The following is an 18,731-nucleotide window of genomic DNA, read 5'->3' as shown; positions in this document are numbered from 1 at the left end:
TCATGTCCACCTGAACCGCCACCCACCCAGCAGTGACAGGTACCTTCCAGCAGGACCCGGCTCATATCCCCCAGCCACCCACCTACCCATCAGTGATGGGCACCTGCCAGCAGGCACCGACCCATGTCCCCCAGCCACCCTGACCAACCCACCGACCCAGCAGCAATGGGAAGCTGCCAGCAGCCCCTGACACATGCCCCCTGGATCCCCACCCACCCAGCAGTGACGAGCATCTGCCAGCAGGCCCCGACTCATGTCCCCCGGCCACCCTGAACAACCCACCCTCCGAGCAGTGACAGGCACCTGCCAGCAGGTCCCCATTCATGTACCCCTGCACCCTCACCCAGCCAGCAGTGACGGGCACCTGCCAGCAAGCCCCGACTCCTGTCACCCAGCCACCCACCCAGCAGTGATGGGCACCTTCCTGCAGGCCCCGACTCATGTCCCCAGCCACCCTGATGGCAGTGACGGGCATCTGCCAGCAGGCCCCGACCCATGTCCCCCAGCCACCCTACCAACCCACCCCTCCCAGCAGTGAAGGGAAGCTGCCAGCAGCCCCCGACTCATGTCCCCCAGCCACCGTGACCAACCCACCCACCCAGCAGTGACGGGCACCTGCCAGCAGGTCCTGACTCATGTCCCTCTGCACCTCCACCCACCCAGCAGTGACGGGCACCTGCCAGCAGGCCCCGACTCATGTCCCCCAGCCACCCTGACCAACCCACCCACCCAGCAGTGACGGGCACCTGGCAGCAGGTCCTGACTCATGTCCCCCTGCACCCCCACCCACCCAGCAGTGATGGGCACCTGCCAGCAGGCCCAGACTAGAGTCCCCCATCCACCCACCCACCCAGCAGTGACGGCACCTGCCAGCAGGCCCCGACTCATGTCCCCCAGCCACCCTTACCAACCCACCCACTCAGCAGTGACGGGCACCTGCAAGCAGGCCCCAACTCATGTCCTCAAGCCAACCTGACCAACCCACCCACGCTGCAGTGACGGGCACCTGCCAGCAGTCCCCAACTCATGTTCCCCTGCACCACCACCCACCTAGCAGTAACGGACACCTGCCAGTAGTCCCTGACCCATGTCCCCCAGCCACCCTGACCAACCAAAACACCCAGCAGTGATGGGCACATGCCAGCAAGCCCCAACTCATGTCCCCCTGCACCCCCACCCACCCAGCAGTGACGGGCACCTTCCAGCAGGCCCCGGCTCATGTCCCCAAGCCACCCACCCACCCAGCAGTGATGGGCACCTGCCAGCAGGCCCCCGACCCATGCCCCCAGCCACCCTGATCAACCCACCCACCCAGCAGCGATGGGAAGCTGCCAGCAGCCCCCGACACATGTCCCCCTGGATCCCCACCTTCCCAGCAGTGACGGGCATCTGCCAGCAGGCCCCGACTCATGTCCCCAAGCCACCCTGAACAACCTAACCTCCGAGCAGGGACTGGCACCTGCCAGCAGGTCCCAATTCATGTACCCCTGCACCCTCACCCACCCAGCAGTGACGGGCACCTGCCAGCAAGCCCCGACTCATGTCCCCCAGCCACCCAGCCAGCAGTGATGGGCACCTTCCTGCAGGCCCCGACTCATGTCCCCCAGCCACCCTGATGGCAGTGAAGGGCACTGCCAGCAGGCCCCGACTCATGTCCCCCAGCCACCCTGAACAACCCACCCACCCAGCAGTGACGGGCACTTGCCAGCAGGCCCTGACTCATGTTCCCCTGCACCCCCACCCACCCAGCAGTGATGGGCACCTGCCAGCAGGCCCCGACTCATGTCCCCCTGTACCCCTACCCACCCAGCAGTGACATGAACCTGCCAGCAGGCCCCGACTCATGTCCCCAGACACCCACCCACCCAACAGTGATGGGCACCTGCCAGCAGGCCCCGACCCATGCCCCCCAGCCACCCTGATCAACCCACCCACCCAGCAGCGATGGGAAGCTGCCAGCAGCCCCCGACACATGTCTCCCTGGATCCCCACCCTCCCAGCAGTGACGGGCATCTGCCAGCAGGCCCCGACTCATGTCCCCCAGCCACCCTGACCAACCCACCCACCCAGCAATGACTGGCACCTGCCAGCAGGCCCCGACTCATGTCCCCCAGCCACCCTGACCAACCCACCCACCCAGCAGTGATGGGCACCTGCCAGCAGACCCCGACTCATGTCCCCCAGCCACCCTGACCAACCCACAGACCCAGCAGTGATGGGCACCTGCCAGCAGGCCCCGACCCATGTCCCCCAGCCACCCTGACCATCCCAGCCAGCAGTGACGGGCACCTGCCAGCAGTCCCCAACTCATGTTCCCCTGCACCACCACCCACCTAGCAGTGACGGACACCTGCCAGTAGTCCCTGACTCATGTCCCCCAGCCACCCTGACCAACCAAAACACCCAGCAGTGATGGGCACATGCCAGCAGGCCCCAACTCATGTCCCCCTGCACCCCCACCCACCCAGCAGTGGCGGGCACCTTCCAGCAGGCCCCGGCTCATGTCCCCAAGCCACCCACCCACCCAGCAGTGATGGGCACCTTCCAGCAGGCCCCAACTCATGTCCCCAAGCCACCCTGAACAACCTAACCTCCGAGCAGGGACTGGCACCTGCCAGCAGGTCCCAATTCATGTACCCCTGCACCCTCACCCACCCAGCAGTGGCGGGCACCTGCCAGCAAACCCCGACTCATGTCCCCCAGCCACCCACCCAGCAGTGATGGGCACCTTCCTGCAGGCCCCGACTCATGTCCCCCAGCCACTCTGATGGCAGTGAAGGGCACTGCCAGCAGGCCCCGACTCATGTCCCCCAGCCACCCTGACCAACCCACCCACCCAGCAGTGACGGGCACTTGCCAGCAGGCCCTGACTCATGTCCCCCTGCACCCCCACCCACCCAGCAGTGATGGGCACCTGCCAGCAGGCCCAGACAAGAGTCTAAAGCAGTGACAGCACCTGCCAGCAGGCCCCGACTCATGTCCCCCAGCCACCCTTACCAACCCACCCACTCAGCAGTGAAGGGCACCTGCCAGCAGGCCCCGACTCATGTCCCCCAGCCACCCTGACCAATACACCCACCCAGCAGTGACGGGCACCTTCCAGCAGGCCCCGACTCATGTCCGCCAGACACCCACCCACCCAGCAGTATCGGGCACCTGCCAGCAGGCCCTGATCCATTTACCCCAGCCACCCTGAACAACCCACCCACCCAGCAGTGACGGGAAGCTGCCAGCAGTCCCCGACTCATGACCCCCTGGATCCCCACCCACCCAGAAGTGACGGGCACCTGCCAGCAGGCCCCGACTCATGTCCCCAGCCACCTTGACCAACCCACCCACCCAGCAGTGATGGGCACCTGCCAGCAGGCCCCGACTCATGTCCCCCTGCAACCCCACCCACCTAGCAGTGACGGGCACCTGCCAGCAGGCCCCGACTCATGTCCCCCTGAACCCCTACCCACCCAGCAGTGACGTCAACCTGCCAGCAGGCCCCAACTCATGTCCCCCAGACACCCACCCACCCAGCAGTGATGGGCACTTGCCAGCAGGCACCGACTCATGTCCCCCAGCCACCCTGACCAACCCACCCACCCCACAGTGATGTGCACCTGCCAGCAAGCCCCGACTCATGTCCCCCTGTACCCCTACCCACCCAGCAGTGACGTGAACCTGCCAGCAGGCCTCGACTCATGTCCCCCAGACACCCACCCACCCAGCAGTGATGGGCACCTGCCAGCAGGCCCCGACCCATGCCCCCCAGCCACCCTGATCAACCCACCCACCCAGCAGCGATGGGAAGCTGCCAGCAGCCCCCGAAACATGTCCCCCTGGATCCCCACCCTCCCAGCAGTGACGGGCATCTGCCAGCAGGCCCCGACTCATGTCCCCCAGCCACCATGAACAACCCAACCTCCGAGCAGGGACTGGCACCTGCCAGCAGGTCCCAATTCATGTACCCCTGCACCCCCACCCACCCAGCAGTGAGGGCACCTGCCAGCAGGCCCCGACTCATGTCCCCCAGCCACCCACCCAGCAGTGATGGGCACCTGCCAGCAGGCCCCGACCCATGTGCCCCAGCCACCCTGACCATCCCAGCCAGCAGTGACGTGCACCTGCCAGCAGACCCCAACTCATGTTCCCCTGCACCCCCACCCACCTAGCAGTGACGGGCACCTGCCAGCAGGCCCCGACTCATGTCCCCCTGTACCCCTACCCACCCAGCAGTGACGTGAACCTGCCAGCAGGCCCCGAATCATGTCCCCCAGACACCCACCCACCCAGCAGTGATGGGCACCTGCCAGCAGGCCCCGACCCATGCCCACCAGCCACCCTGATCAACCCACCCACCCAGCAGCGATGGGAAGCTGCCAGCAGCCCCCGACACATGTCTCCCTGGATCCCCACCCTCCCAGCAGTGACGGGCATCTGCCAGCAGGCCCCGACTCATGTCCCCCAGCCACCCTGACCAACCCACCCACCCATAAGTGACGGGCACTTGCCAGCAGGCCCTGACTCATGTCCCCCTGCACCCCCACCCACCCAGCAGTGATGGGTACCTGCCAGCAGGCCCAGACAAGAGTCTAAAGCAGTGACGGCACCTGCCAGCAGGCCCCGACTCATGTCCCCCAGCCACCCTTACCAACCCACCCACTCAGCAGTGAAGGGCACCTGCCAGCAGGCCCCGACTCATGTCCCCCAGCCACCCGGACCAATACACCCATCCAGCAGTGACGGGCACCTGCCAGCAGGCCCTGACTTATGTCCCCCTGCAACCCCACACATCCAGCAGTGACGGTCACCTGCCAGCAGGCCCCAACTTATGTCCCCCAGCCACCCTGACCAACCCACCTACCCAGCAGTGACGGGCACCTGCAAGCAGGCCCCGACTCATGTCCCCAAGCCACCCTGACCAACCCACCCACCCAGCAGTGACGGGCACCTGCCAGCAGGCCCTGACTCAAGTCCCCCAGCCACCCTGACCAACCCACCCACCTAGCAGTGACGGGCACCTGCCAGCAGGCCCCGACTCATGTCCCCCAGCCTCCCAACCACCTACCCAGGAGTGATGGGCACTGGCCAGCAGGCCCCAACTCATGTTTCCAGCCACCCTGACCAACCCACCCACCCATCAGCGATGAACACCTGCCAGCAGGCCTGACTTTTGTCCCCCAGCCATCCACCCACCCACCCAGCAGTGACGGGCACCTGCCAGCAGGCCCCGACTCATGTCCCTCTGCACCACTACTCACCCAGCAGTGATGGGCACCTGCAAGCAGGCCCCGACTCATGTCCCCAAGCCACCCTGACCAACCCACCCAGCAGTGACGGGTACCTGGCAGCAGGCCCTGACTCAAGTCCCCCAGCCACCCTGACCAACCCACTCACCTAGCAGTGACGGGCACCTGCCAGCAGGCCCCGACTCAAGTCCCCCAGCCACCCTGACCAACCCACCCACCTAGCAGTGACGGGCAACTGCCAGCAAGCCCCGACTCATGTCCCCCAGCCTCCCAACCACATACCCAGGAGTGATGGGCACTGGCCAACAGGCCCCAACTCATGTCCCCCAGCCACCCTGACCAACCCACCCACCCAGCAATGATGGGCACCTGCCAGCAGGCCCCGACTCATGTCCCCCAGCCACCCTGACCAGCCCACCCACCCAGCAGTGACGGGCACCTGCCAGCAGGCCCCGACTCATGTCCCCCAGCCACCCTGACCGAACAACCCACCCACCCAGCAGTGATGGGCACCTGCCAGCAGGCCCCGACTCATTTGTCCCCCTGCACCCCCACACACCCAGCAGTGATGGGCACCTGCTAGCAGGCCCCAACTCATGTTTCCAGCCACCCTGACCAACCCACCCACCCATCAGCGATGAGCTCCTGACAGCAATCCTGACTTATTCCCCCAGCCATCCACCCACCCAGCAGCGACGGGCACCTGCCAGCAGGCCCCGACTCATGTCCCTCTGCACCACTACCCACCCAGCAGTGATGGGCACCTGACAGTAGGCTCCAACTCATGTCCCCCAGCCTATGAACCCATGAACCGAGCAGTGATGGGCACCTGCCAGCAGGCCCCGACTCAAGTCCCCCAGCCACCCTGACCAACCCACCCACCTAGCAGTGACAGGCACCTGCCAGCAGGCCCCGACTCAAGTCCCCCAGCCACCCTGACCAACCCACCCAACTAGCAGTGACAGGCACCTGCCAGCAGGCCCCGACACATGTCCCCCAGCCTCCCAACCACATACCCAGGAGTGATGGGCACTGGCCAAAAGGCCCCAACTCATGTCCACCAGCCACCCTGACCAACCCACCCACCCAGCAATGGCGGGCACCTGCCAGCAGGCCCGGACTCATGTCCCCCAGCCACCCTGACGGACCCACCCACCCAGCAGTGACGGGCACCTGCCAGCAGGACCCAACTCATGTCCGCCAGCCACCCTGACCAACCCACCGACCCAGCAGTGATGGTCACCTGCCAGCAGACCCCGACTCATGTCCCCCAGCCACCCTGAGCAACCTACCCACCCAGCAGTGACGGGAACCTGCCAGCAGGCCCCGACTCATTTCCCCCAGCACCCCCACCCAACCAGCAGTGATGGGCACCTGACAGCAGGCCCCGACTCATGTCCCCCAGCCAAGGACCCACCCACCCAGCAGTGACAGGCACCTGCCAGCCGGCCCCAACTCATTTCCCCCAGCCACCCTGACCAACCCACCCACCCAGCAGTGATGAGCACCTGCCAACAGGCCCGACTTATGTGCCCCAGCCATCCACCCACCCACCCAGCAGTGACAGGCACCTTCCAGCAGTCCACGACTCATGTCCCTCTGCATCCCCACCCACCCAGCAGTAATGGGCACGTGCCAGCAGGCCCCAACTCATGTCCCCCGGCCTATGAACCCTCGAACTCAACAGTGACTTGCACCTGCCAGCAGGCCCCGACTCATGTCCCAAAGCCACCCTGAACAACCCACCTACCCAGTAGTGACGGGCACCTGCCAGCAGGCCCCGACTAATGTTCCCCAGCCACCCACCCACCTACCCAGCAGTCATGGGCACCTGCCAGCAGGCCCCAACTCATGTCCCCCAGCCACCCTGACCAACCTACCCCCCCAGCAGTGACGGGCACCTGCCAGCAGGCCCCGACTCATGTCCCCCAGCCACCCTGACCAACCCACCACCCAGCAGTTACCTGCACCTGTCAGGAGGCCCCGACTCATGTCCCCCAGCCATCCTGACCAAACCACCAACCCAGCAGTGATGGGCACCTGCCAGCAGGCCCCAACTCATGACCCCATGCATCCCCACCCACCCTGAGGTGGTGGGCACCTGCCAGCAGGCCCCGACACATGTTTCCAGCCACCCTGACCAACCCACCCACCCAGCAGTGATGGCACCTGCCAGCAGACCCAGAATCATGTCTCCCAGCCACCCAGCCACCTACCCACAAGCGATGGGCACCTGCCAGCAGGCCCCAACTCATGTCCCCCAGCCACCCTGACCAACCCACCTACCCAGTAGTGACGGGCACCTGCCAGCAGGCCCCGACTAATGTTCCCCAGCCACCCACCCACCTACCCAGCAGTCATGGGCACCTGCCAGCAGGCCCCAACTCATGTCCCCCAGCCACCTTGACCAACCTACCCACCCAGCAGTGACGGGCACCTGCCAGCAGGCCCCGACTCATGTCCCCCAGCCACCCTGACCAACCCACCACCCAGCAGTTACCTGCACCTGTCAGGAGGCCCCGACTCATGTCCCCCAGCCATCCTGACCAAACCACCAACCCAGCAGTGATGGGCACCTGCCAGCAGGCCCCAACTCATGACCCCATGCATCCCCACCCACCCTGAGGTGGTGGGCACCTGCCAGCAGGCCCCGACACATGTTTCCAGCCACCCTGACCAACCCACCCACCCAGCAGTGATGGCACCTGCCAGCAGACCCAGAATCATGTCTCCCAGCCACCCAGCCACCTACCCACAAGCGATGGGCACCTGCCAGCAGGCCCCAACTCATGTCCCCCAGCCACCCTGACCAACCCACCCACTCAGCAGTGACGGGCACCTGCCAGCAGGCCCTGACTCATGTCCCCCAGCCACCCTGACCAACCCACCACCCAGCAGTGACAGGCACCTGTCAGCAGGCCCTGACTCATGTCCCCCAGCCACCCTGACCAACCACCCACCCAGCAGTGATGGGCACCTGTCAGCAGGCCCTGACTCATGTCCCCCTGCAACCCCCACCCACCCAGCAGTGATGGGTACCTGCCAGCAGGCCCCGACTCATGTTTCCAGCCACCCTGACCAACCCACCCACCCAGCAGTGATGGGCACCTGTCAGCAGGCCCCGACTCATGTCCCCCAGCCACCCACCCACGTACCCAACAGTGATGGGCACCTGCCAGCAGACCCCAACTCATGTCCCCCAGCCACCCTGAACAACCCAGCAGTGACAGGCACCTGTCAGCAGGCCCTGACTCATGTCCCCCAGCCACCCTGACCAAACCACCCATCCAGCAGTGATGGGCACCTGTCAGCAGGCCCTGACTCATGTCCCCCTGCACCCCCACCCACCCAGAAGTGATGGGCACCTGCCAGCAGGCCCCGACTCATGTTTCCAGCCACCCTGACCAACCCACCCACCCAGCAGTGACGGGCACCTGCCAGCAGGCTCTGACTCATGTCCCCCTGCACCTCCACCCATCCAGCAGTGATGGGCACGTGCCAGCAGGCCCAGACTAGAGTCCCCCACCCACCCACCCAGCAGTGACGGCACCTGCCAGCAGGCCCCGACTCATGTCCCCCAGCCACCCTTACCAACCCACCCACTCAGCAGTGAAGGGAACCTGCCAGCAGGCCCCGACTCATGTCCCCCAGCCACCCTGACCAATACACCCATCCAGCAGTGACTGGCACCTGCCAGCAGGCCCTGACTTATGTCCCCCTGCAACCCCACCCATTCAGCAGTGACGGTCACCTTCCAGCAGGCCCCAACTTATGTCCCCCAGATACCCTGACCAACCCACCCACCCAGCATTGACGGGCACCTGCCAGCAGGCCCCGACTCATATCCCCCAGCCACCCTAACCAACCCAGCTACCCAGCAGTGACGGGCACCTGCAAGCAGGCCCCAAATCATGTCCCCCAGCCACCCTGACCAACCCACCCACCTAGCAGTGACGGGCACCTGCCAGCAAGCCCCGACTCATGTCCCCCAGCCTCCCAACCACATACCCAGGAGTGATGGGCACTGGCCAACAGGCCCCAACTCATGTCCCCCAGCCACCCTGACCAACCCACCCACCCAGCAATGATGGGCACCTGCCAGCAGGCCCCGACTCATGTCCCCCAGCCACCCTGACCAGCCCACCCACCCAGCAGTGACGGGCACCTGCTAGCAGGCCCCGACTCATGTCCCCGAGCCACCCTGACGAACCCACCACCCAGCAGTGACGGGCACCTGTCAGCAGGCCCCGACTCATGTCCCCCAGCCACCCTGACCAACCCACAACCCAGCAGTGACGGGCACCTGCCAGCAGGCCCCGACTCATGTCCCCCTGAACCCCTACCCACCCAGCAGTGACGTCAACCTGCCAGCAGGCCCCAACTCATGTCCCCCAGACACCCACCCACCCAGCAGTGATGGGCACTTGCCAGCAGGCACCGACTCATGTCCCCCAGCCACCCTGACCAACCCACCCACCCCACAGTGATGTGCACCTGCCAGCAGGCCCCGACTCATGTCCCCCTGCACCCCCACCCACCCAGCAGTGACGGGCACCTGCCAGCAGGCCCCGACTCATGTCCCCCAGCCACCCACCCAGCAGTGATGGGCACCTGCCAGCAGGCCCCGACCCATGTGCCCCAGCCACCCTGACCATCCCAGCCAGCAGTGACGGGCACCTGCCAGCAGACCCCAACTCATGTTCCCCTGCACCCCCACCAACCTAGCAGTGACGGGCACCTGCCAGCAGGCCCCGACTCATGTCCCCCTGAGCCCTACCCACCCAGCAGTGACGTCAACCTGCCAGCAGGCCCCAACTCATGTCCCCCAGACACCCACCCACCCAGCAGTGATGGGCACTTGCCAGCAGGCACCGACTCATGTCCCCCAGCCACCCTGACCAACCCACCCACCCCGCAGTGACGGGCACCTGCCAGCAGGCCCCGACTCATGTCCCCCTGTACCCCTACCCACCCAGCAGTGACGTGAACCTGCCAGCAGGCCCCGACTCATGTCCCCCAGACACCCACCCACCCAGCAGTGATGGGCACCTGCCAGCAGGCGCCGACCCATGCCCCACAGCCACCCTGATCAACCCACCCACCCAGCAGCGATGGGAAGCTGCCAGCAGCCCCCGAAACATGTCCCCCTAGATCCCCACCCTCCCAGCCGTGACGGGCATCTGCCAGCAGGCCCCGACTCATGTCCCCCAGCCACCCTGAACAACCCAACCTCCGAGCAGGGACTGGCACCTGCCAGCAGGTCCCAATTCATGTACCCCTGCACCCCCACCCACCCAGCAGTGACGGGCACCTGCCAGCAGGCCCCGACTCATGTCCCCCAGCCACCCACCCAGCAGTGATGGGCACCTGCCAGCAGGCCCCGACCCATGTGCCCCAGCCACCCTGACCATCCCAGCCAGCAGTGACGTGCACCTGCCAGCAGACCCCAACTCATGTTCCCCTGCACCCCCACCCACCTAGCAGTGACGGGCACCTGCCAGCAGGCCCCGACTCATGTCCCCCTGTGCCCCTACCCACCCAGCAGTGACGTGAACCTGCCAGCAGGCCCCGACTCATGTCCCCCAGACACCCACCCACCCAGCAGTGATGGGCACCTGCCAGCAGGCACCGACCCATGCCCACCAGCCACCCTGATCAACCCACCCACCCAGCAGCGATGGGAAGCTGTCAGCAGCACCCGACACATGTCTCCCTGGATCCCCACCCTCCCAGCAGTGACGGGCATCTGCCAGCAGGCCCCGATTCATGTCCCACAGCCACCCTGACCAACCCACCCACCCAGCAGTGATGGGCACTTGCCAGCAGGCCCTAACTCATGTCCCCCTGCACCCCCACCCACCCAGCAGTGATGGGCACCTGCCAGCAGGCCCAGACAAGAGTCTAAAGCAGTGACGGCACCTGCCAGCAGTCCCCGACTCATGTCCCCCAGCCACCCTTACCAACCCACCCACTCAGCAGTGAAGGGCACCTGCCAGCAGGCCCCGACTCATGTCCCCCAGCCACCCGGACCAATACACCCATCCAGCAGTGACGGGCACCTGCCAGCAGGCCCTGACTTATGTCCCCCTGCAACCCCACACATCCAGCAGTGACGGTCGCCTGCCAGCAGGCCCCAACTTATGTCCCCCAGCCACCCTGACCAACCCATCCACCTAGCAGTGACGGGCACCTGCCAGCAGGCCCCGACTCATATCCCCCAGCCACCCTGACCAACCCACCTACCCAGCAGTGACGGGCACCTGCAAGCAGGCCCCGACTCATGTCCCCAAGCCACCCTGACCAACCCACCCACCCAGCAGTGACGGGCACCTGCCAGCAGGCCCTGACTCAAGTCCCCCAGCCACCCTGACCAACCCACCCAGCTAGCAGTGACGGGCACCTGCCAGCAGCCCCCGACTCATGTCCCCCAGCCGCCCTGACCAATACATCCATCCAGCAGTGACGGGCACCTGCCAGCAGGCCCTGACTTATGTCCCCCTGCAACCCCACCCATTCAGCAGTGACGGTCACCTTCCAGCAGGCCCCAACTTATGTCCCCCAGATACCCTGACCAACCCACCCACCCAGCATTGACGGGCACCTGCCAGCAGGCCCCGACTCATATCCCCCAGCTACCCTAACCAACATAGCTACCCAGCAGTGACGGGCACCTGCAAGCAGGCCCCAACTCATGTCCCCCAGCCACCCTGACCAACCCACCCACCTAGCAGTGACGGGCACCTGCCAGCAAGCCCCGACTCATGTCCCCCAGCCTCCCAACCACATACCCAGGAGTGATGGGCACTGGCCAACAGGCCCCAACTCATGTCCCCCAGCCACCCTGACCAACCCACCAACCCAGCAATGATGGGCACCTGCCAGCAGGCACCGACTCATGTCCCCCAGCCACCCTGACCAGCCCACCCACCCAGCAGTGACGGGCACCTGCTTGCAGGCCCCGACTCATGTCCCCCAGCCACCCTGACCAACCCACCACCCAGCAGTGACGGGCACCTGTCAGCAGGCCCCGACTCATGTCCCCCAGCCACCATGACCAACCCACCACCCAGCAGTGACGGGCACCTGCCAGCAGGCCCCGACTCATGTCCCCCTGAACCCCTACCCACCCAGCAGTGACGTCAACCTGCCAGCAGGCCCCAACTCATGTCCCCCAGACACCCACCCACCCAGCAGTGATGGGCACTTGCCAGCAGGCACCGACTCATGTCCCCCAGCCACCCTAACCAACCCACCCACCCCACAGTGATGTGCACCTGCCAGCAGGCCCCGACTCATGTCCCCCTGCACCCCCACCCACCCAGCAGTGACGGGCACCTGCCAGCAGGCCCCGACTCATGTCCCCCATCCACCCACCCAGCAGTGATGGGCACCTGCCAGCAGGCCACGACCCATGTGCCCCAGCCACCCTGACCATCCCAGCCAGCAGTGACGGGCACCTGCCAGCAGACCCCAACTCATGTTCCCCTGCACCCCCACCAACCCAGCAGTGACGGGCACCTGCCAGCAGGCCCCGACTCATGTCCCCCTGAACCCCTACCCACCCAGCAGTGACGTCAACCTGCCAGCAGGCCCCAACTCATGTCCCCCAGACACCCACCCACCCAGCAGTGATGGGCACTTGCCAGCAGGCACCGACTCATGTCCCCCAGCCACCCTGACCAAGCCACCCACCCCGCAGTGATGTGCACCTGCCAGCAGGCCCCGACTCATGTCCCCCTGCACCCCCACCCACCCAGCAGTGACGGGCACCTGCCAGCAGGCCCCGACTCATGTCCCCCAGCCACCCACCCAGCAGTGATGGGCACCTGCCAGCAGGCCCCGACCCATGTGCCCCAGCCACCCTGACCATCCCAGCCAGCAGTGACGGGCACCTGCCAGCAGACCCCAACTCATGTTCCCCTGCACCCCCACCCACCTAGCAGTGACGGGCACCTGCCAGCAGGCCCCGACTCATGTCCCCCTGTACCCCTACCCACCCAGCAGTGACGTGAACCTGCCAGCAGGCCCCGACTCATGTCCCCCAGACACCCACCCACCCAGCAGTGATGGGCACCTGCCAGCAGGCCCCGACCCATGCCCCCCAGCCACCCTGATCAACCCACCCACCCAGCAGCGATAGGAAGCTGCCAGCAGCCCCCGAAACATGTCCCCCTGGATCCCCACCCTCCCAGCAGTGACGGGCATCTGCCAGCAGGCCCCGACTCATGTCCCCCAGCCACCCTGAACAACCCAACCTCCGAGCAGGGACTGGCACCTGTCAGCAGGTCCCAATTCATGTACCCCTGCACCCCCACCCACCCAGCAGTGACGGGCACCTGCCAGCAGGCCCCGACTCATGTCCCCCAGCCACCCACCCAGCAGTGATGGGAACCTGCCAGCAGGCCCCGACCCATGTGCCCCAGCCACCCTGACCATCCCAGCCAGCAGTGACGTGCACCTGCCAGCAGACCCCAACTCATGTTCCCCTGCACCCCCACCCACCTAGCAGTGACGGGCACCTGCCAGCAGGCCCCGACTCATGTCCCCCTGTACCCCTACCCACCCAGCAGTGACGTGAACCTGCCAGCAGGCCCCGACTCATGTCCCCCAGACACCCACCCACCCAGCAGTGATGGGCACCTGCCAGCAGGCCCCGACCCATGCCCACCAGCCACCCTGATCAACCCACCCACCCAGCAGCGATGGGAAGCTGTCAGCAGCACCCGACACATGTCTCCCTGGATCCCCACCCTCCCAGCAGTGACGGGCATCTGCCAGCAGGCCCCGACTCATGTCCCACAGCCACCCTGACCAACCCACCCACCCAGCAGTGACGGGCACTTGCCAGCAGGCCCTAACTCATGTCCCCCTGCACCCCCACCCACCCAGCAGTGATGGGCACCTGCCAGCAGGCCCAGACAAGAGTCTAAAGCAGTGACGGCACCTGCCAGCAGTCCCCGACTCATGTCCCCCAGCCACCCTTACCAACCCACCCACTCAGCAGTGAAGGGCACCTGCCAGCAGGCCCCGACTCATGTCCCCCAGCCACCCGGACCAATACACCCATCCAGCAGTGACGGGCACCTGCCAGCAGGCCCTGACTTATGTCCCCCTGCAACCCCACACATCCAGCAGTGACGGTCGCCTGCCAGCAGGCCCCAACTTATGTCCCCCAGCCACCCTGACCAACCCATCCACCTAGCAGTGACGGGCACCTGCCAGCAGGCCCCGACTCATATCCCCCAGCCACCCTGACCAACCCACCTACCCAGCAGTGACGGGCACCTGCAAGCAGGCCCCGACTCATGTCCCCAAGCCACCCTGACCAACCCACCCACCCAGCAGTGACGGGCACCTGCCAGCAGGCCCTGACTCAAGTCCCCCAGCCACCCTGACCAACCCACCCAGCTAGCAGTGACGGGCACCTTCCAGCAGCCCCCGACTCATGTCCCCCAGCCACCCTGACCAATACACCCATCCAGCAGTGACGGGCACCTGCCAGCAGGCCCTGACTTATGTCCCCCTGCAACCCCACCCATTCAGCAGTGACGGTCACCTTCCAGTAGGCCCCAACTTATGTCCCCCAGATACCCTGACCAACCCACCCACCCAGCATTGACGGGCACCTGCCAGCAGGCCCCGACTCATATCCCCCAGCCACCCTAACCAACCCAGCTACCCAGCAGTGACGGGCACCTGCAAGCAGGCCCCAACTCATGTCCCCCAGCCACCCTGACCAACCCACCCACCTAGCAGTGACGGGCACCTGCCAGCAAGCCCCGACTCATGTCCCCCAGCCTCCCAACCACATACCCAGGAGTGATGGGCACTGGCCAACAGGCCCCAACTCATGTCCCCCAGCCACCCTGACCAACCCACCAACCCAGCAATGATGGGCACCTGCCAGCAGGCACCGACTCATGTCCCCCAGCCACCCTGACCAGCCCACCCACCCAGCAAGGACGGGCACCTGCTTGCAGGCCCCGACTCATGTCCCCCAGCCACCCTGACCAACCCACCACCCAGCAGTGACGGGCACCTGTCAGCAGGCCCCGACTCATGTCCCCCAGCCACCATGACCAACCCACCACCCAGCAGTGACGGGCACCTGCCAGCAGGCCCCGACTCATGTCCCCCTGAACCCCTACCCACCCAGCAGTGACGTCAACCTGCCAGCAGGCCCCAACTCATGTCCCCCAGACACCCACCCACCCAGCAGTGATGGGCACTTGCCAGCAGGCACCGACTCATGTCCCCCAGCCACCCTAACCAACCCACCCACCCCACAGTGATGTGCACCTGCCAGCAGGCCCCGACTCATGTCCCCCTGCACCCCCACCCACCCAGCAGTGACGGGCACCTGCCAGCAGGCCCCGACTCATGTCCCCCAGCCACCCACCCAGCAGTGATGGGCACCTGCCAGCAGGCCACGACCCATGTGCCCCAGCCACCCTGACCATCCCAGCCAGCAGTGACGGGCACCTGCCAGCAGACCCCAACTCATGTTCCCCTGCACCCCCACCAACCTAGCAGTGACGGGCACCTGCCAGCAGGCCCCGACTCATGTCCCCCTGAACCCCTACCCACCCAGCAGTGACGTCAACCTGCCAGCAGGCCCCAACTCATGTCCCCCAGACACCCACCCACCCAGCAGTGATGGGCACTTGCCAGCAGGCACCAACTCATGTCCCCCAGCCACCCTGACCAAGCCACCCACCCCGCAGTGATGTGCACCTGCCAGCAGGCCCCGACTCATGTCCCCCTGCACCCCCACCCACCCAGTAGTGACGGGCACCTGCCAGCAGGCCCCGACTCATGTCCCCCAGCCACCCACCCAGCAGTGATGGGCACCTGCCAGCAGGCCCCGACCCATGTGCCCCAGCCACCCTGACCATCCCAGCCAGCAGTGACGGGCACCTGCCAGCAGACCCCAACTCATGTTCCCCTGCACCCCCACCCACCTAGCAGTGACGGGCACCTGCCAGCAGGCCCCGACTCATGTCCCCCTGTACCCCTACCCACCCAGCAGTGACGTGAACCTGCCAGCAGGCCCCGACTCATGTCCCCCAGACACCCACCCACCCAGCAGTGATGAGCACCTGCCAGCAGGCCCCGACCCATGCCCCCCAGCCACCCTGATCAACCCACCCACCCAGCAGCGATAGGAAGCTGACAGCAGCCCCCGAAACATGTCCCCCTGTATCCCCACCCTCCCAGCAGTGACGGGCATCTGCCAGCAGGCCCCGACTCATGTCCCCCAGCCACCCTGAACAACCCAACCTCCGAGCAGGGACTGGCACCTGTCAGCAGGTCCCAATTCATGTACCCCTGCACCCCCACCCACCCAGCAGTGACGGGCACCTGCCAGCAGGCCCCGACTCATGTCCCCCAGCCACCCACCCAGCAGTGATGGGCACCTGCCAGCAGGCCCCGACCCATGTGCCCCAGCCACCCTGACCATCCCAGCCAGCAGTGACGTGCACCTGCCAGCAGACCCCAACTCATGTTCCCCTGCACCCCCACCCACCTAGCAGTGACGGGCACCTGCCAGCAGGCCCCGACTCATGTCCCCCTGTACCCCTACCCACCCAGCAGTGACGGGCACCTGCCAGCAGGCCCCGACTCATGTCCCCCAGACACCCACCCACCCAGCAGTGATGGGCACCTGCCAGCAGGCCCCGACCCATGCCCACCAGCCACCCTGATCAACCCACCCACCCAGCAGTGATGGGAAGCTGCCAGCAGCCCCAGACACATGTCTCCCTGGATCCCAACCCTCCCAGCAGTGACGGGCATCTGTCAGCAGGCCCCGACTCATGTCCCCCAGCCACCCTGACCAACCCACCCACCCAGCAGTGACGGGCACTTGCCAGAACGCCTTGACTCATGTCCCCCTGCACCCTCACCCACCCAGCAGTGATGGGCACCTGCCAGCAGGCCCAGACAAGAGTCTAAAGCAGTGACGGCACCTGCCAGCAGTCCCCGACTCATGTCCCCCAGCCACCCTTACCAACCCACCCACTCAGCAGTGAAGGGCACCTGCCAGCAGGCCCCGACTCATGTCCCCCAGCCACCCGGACCAATACACCCATCCAGCAGTGACGGGCACCTGCCAGCAGGCCCCGACTCATATCCCCCAGCCACCCTGACCAACCCACCTACCCAGGAGTGATGGGCACCTGCAAGCAGGCCCCGACTCATGTCCCCAAGCCACCCTGACCAACCCACCCACCTAGCAGTGACGGGCACCTGCCAGCAAGCCCCGACTCATGTCCCCCAGCCTCCCAACCACATACCCAGGAGTGATGGGCACTGGCCAACAGGCCCCAACTCATGTCCCCCAGCCACCCTGACCAACCCACCCACCCAGCAATGATGGGCACCTGCCAGCAGGCCCCGACTCATGTCCCCCAGCCACCCTGACCAGCCCACCCACCCAGCAGTGACGGGCACCTGCCAGCAGGCCCCGACTCATGTCCCCCAGCCACCCTGACCAACCCACCACCCAGCAGTGAAGGGCACCTGTCAGCAGGCCCCGACTCATGTCCCCCAGCCACCCTGACCGAACAACCCACCCACCCAGCAGTGATGGGCACCTGCCAGCAGGCCCCGACTCATTTGTCCCCCTGCACCCCCACGCACCCAGCAGTGATGGGCACCTGCTAGCAGGCCCCAACTCATGTTTCCAGCCACCCTGACCAACCCACCCATCCATCAGCGATGAGCACCTGCCAGCAGGCCTGACTTATTCCCCCAGCCATCCACCCACCCAGCAGCGACGGGCACCTGCCAGCAGGCCCCGACTCATGTCCCTCTGCACCACTACCCACCCAGCAGTGATGGGCACCTGCCAGTAGGCTCCAACTCATGTCCCCCAGCCTATGAACCCATGAACCGAGCAGTGATGGGCACCTGCCAGCAGGCCCCGACTCATGTCCCCCAGCCACCCTGAACAACCCACCTACCCAGTAGTGATGGGCACCTGCCAGCAGGCCCCGACTAATGTTCCCCAGCCACCCACCCACCTACCCAGCAGTCATGGGCACCTGCCAGCAGGCCCCAACTCATGTCCCCCAGCCACCCTGACCAACCTACCCACCCAGCAGTGACGGGCACCTGCCAGCAGGCCCCGACTCATGTCCCCCAGCCACCCTGACCAACCCACCACCCAGCAGTTACCTGCACCTGTCAGGAGGCCCCGACTCATGTCCCCCAGCCATCCTGACCAAACCACCAACCCAGCAGTGATGGGCACCTGCCAGCAGGCCCCAACTCATGACCCCATGCATCCCCACCCACCCTGAGGTGGTGGGCACCTGCCAGCAGGCCCCGACACATGTTTCCAGCCACCCTGACCAACCCACCCACCCAGCAGTGATGGCACCTGCCAGCAGACCCAGAATCATGTCTCCCAGCCACCCAGCCACCTACCCACAAGCGATGGGCACCTGCCAGCAGGCCCCAACTCATGTCCCCCAGCCACCCTGACCAACC

Source organism: Ambystoma mexicanum, chromosome 5q (assembly GCF_040938575.1).
Source record: "Ambystoma mexicanum isolate Mex_15411 chromosome 5q, UKY_AmexF1_1, whole genome shotgun sequence".
NCBI lineage: Eukaryota > Metazoa > Chordata > Amphibia > Caudata > Ambystomatidae > Ambystoma > Ambystoma mexicanum.
The sequence above is the reverse complement of the archived record's forward strand: the minus strand, read 5'-3'. Positions refer to the sequence as shown.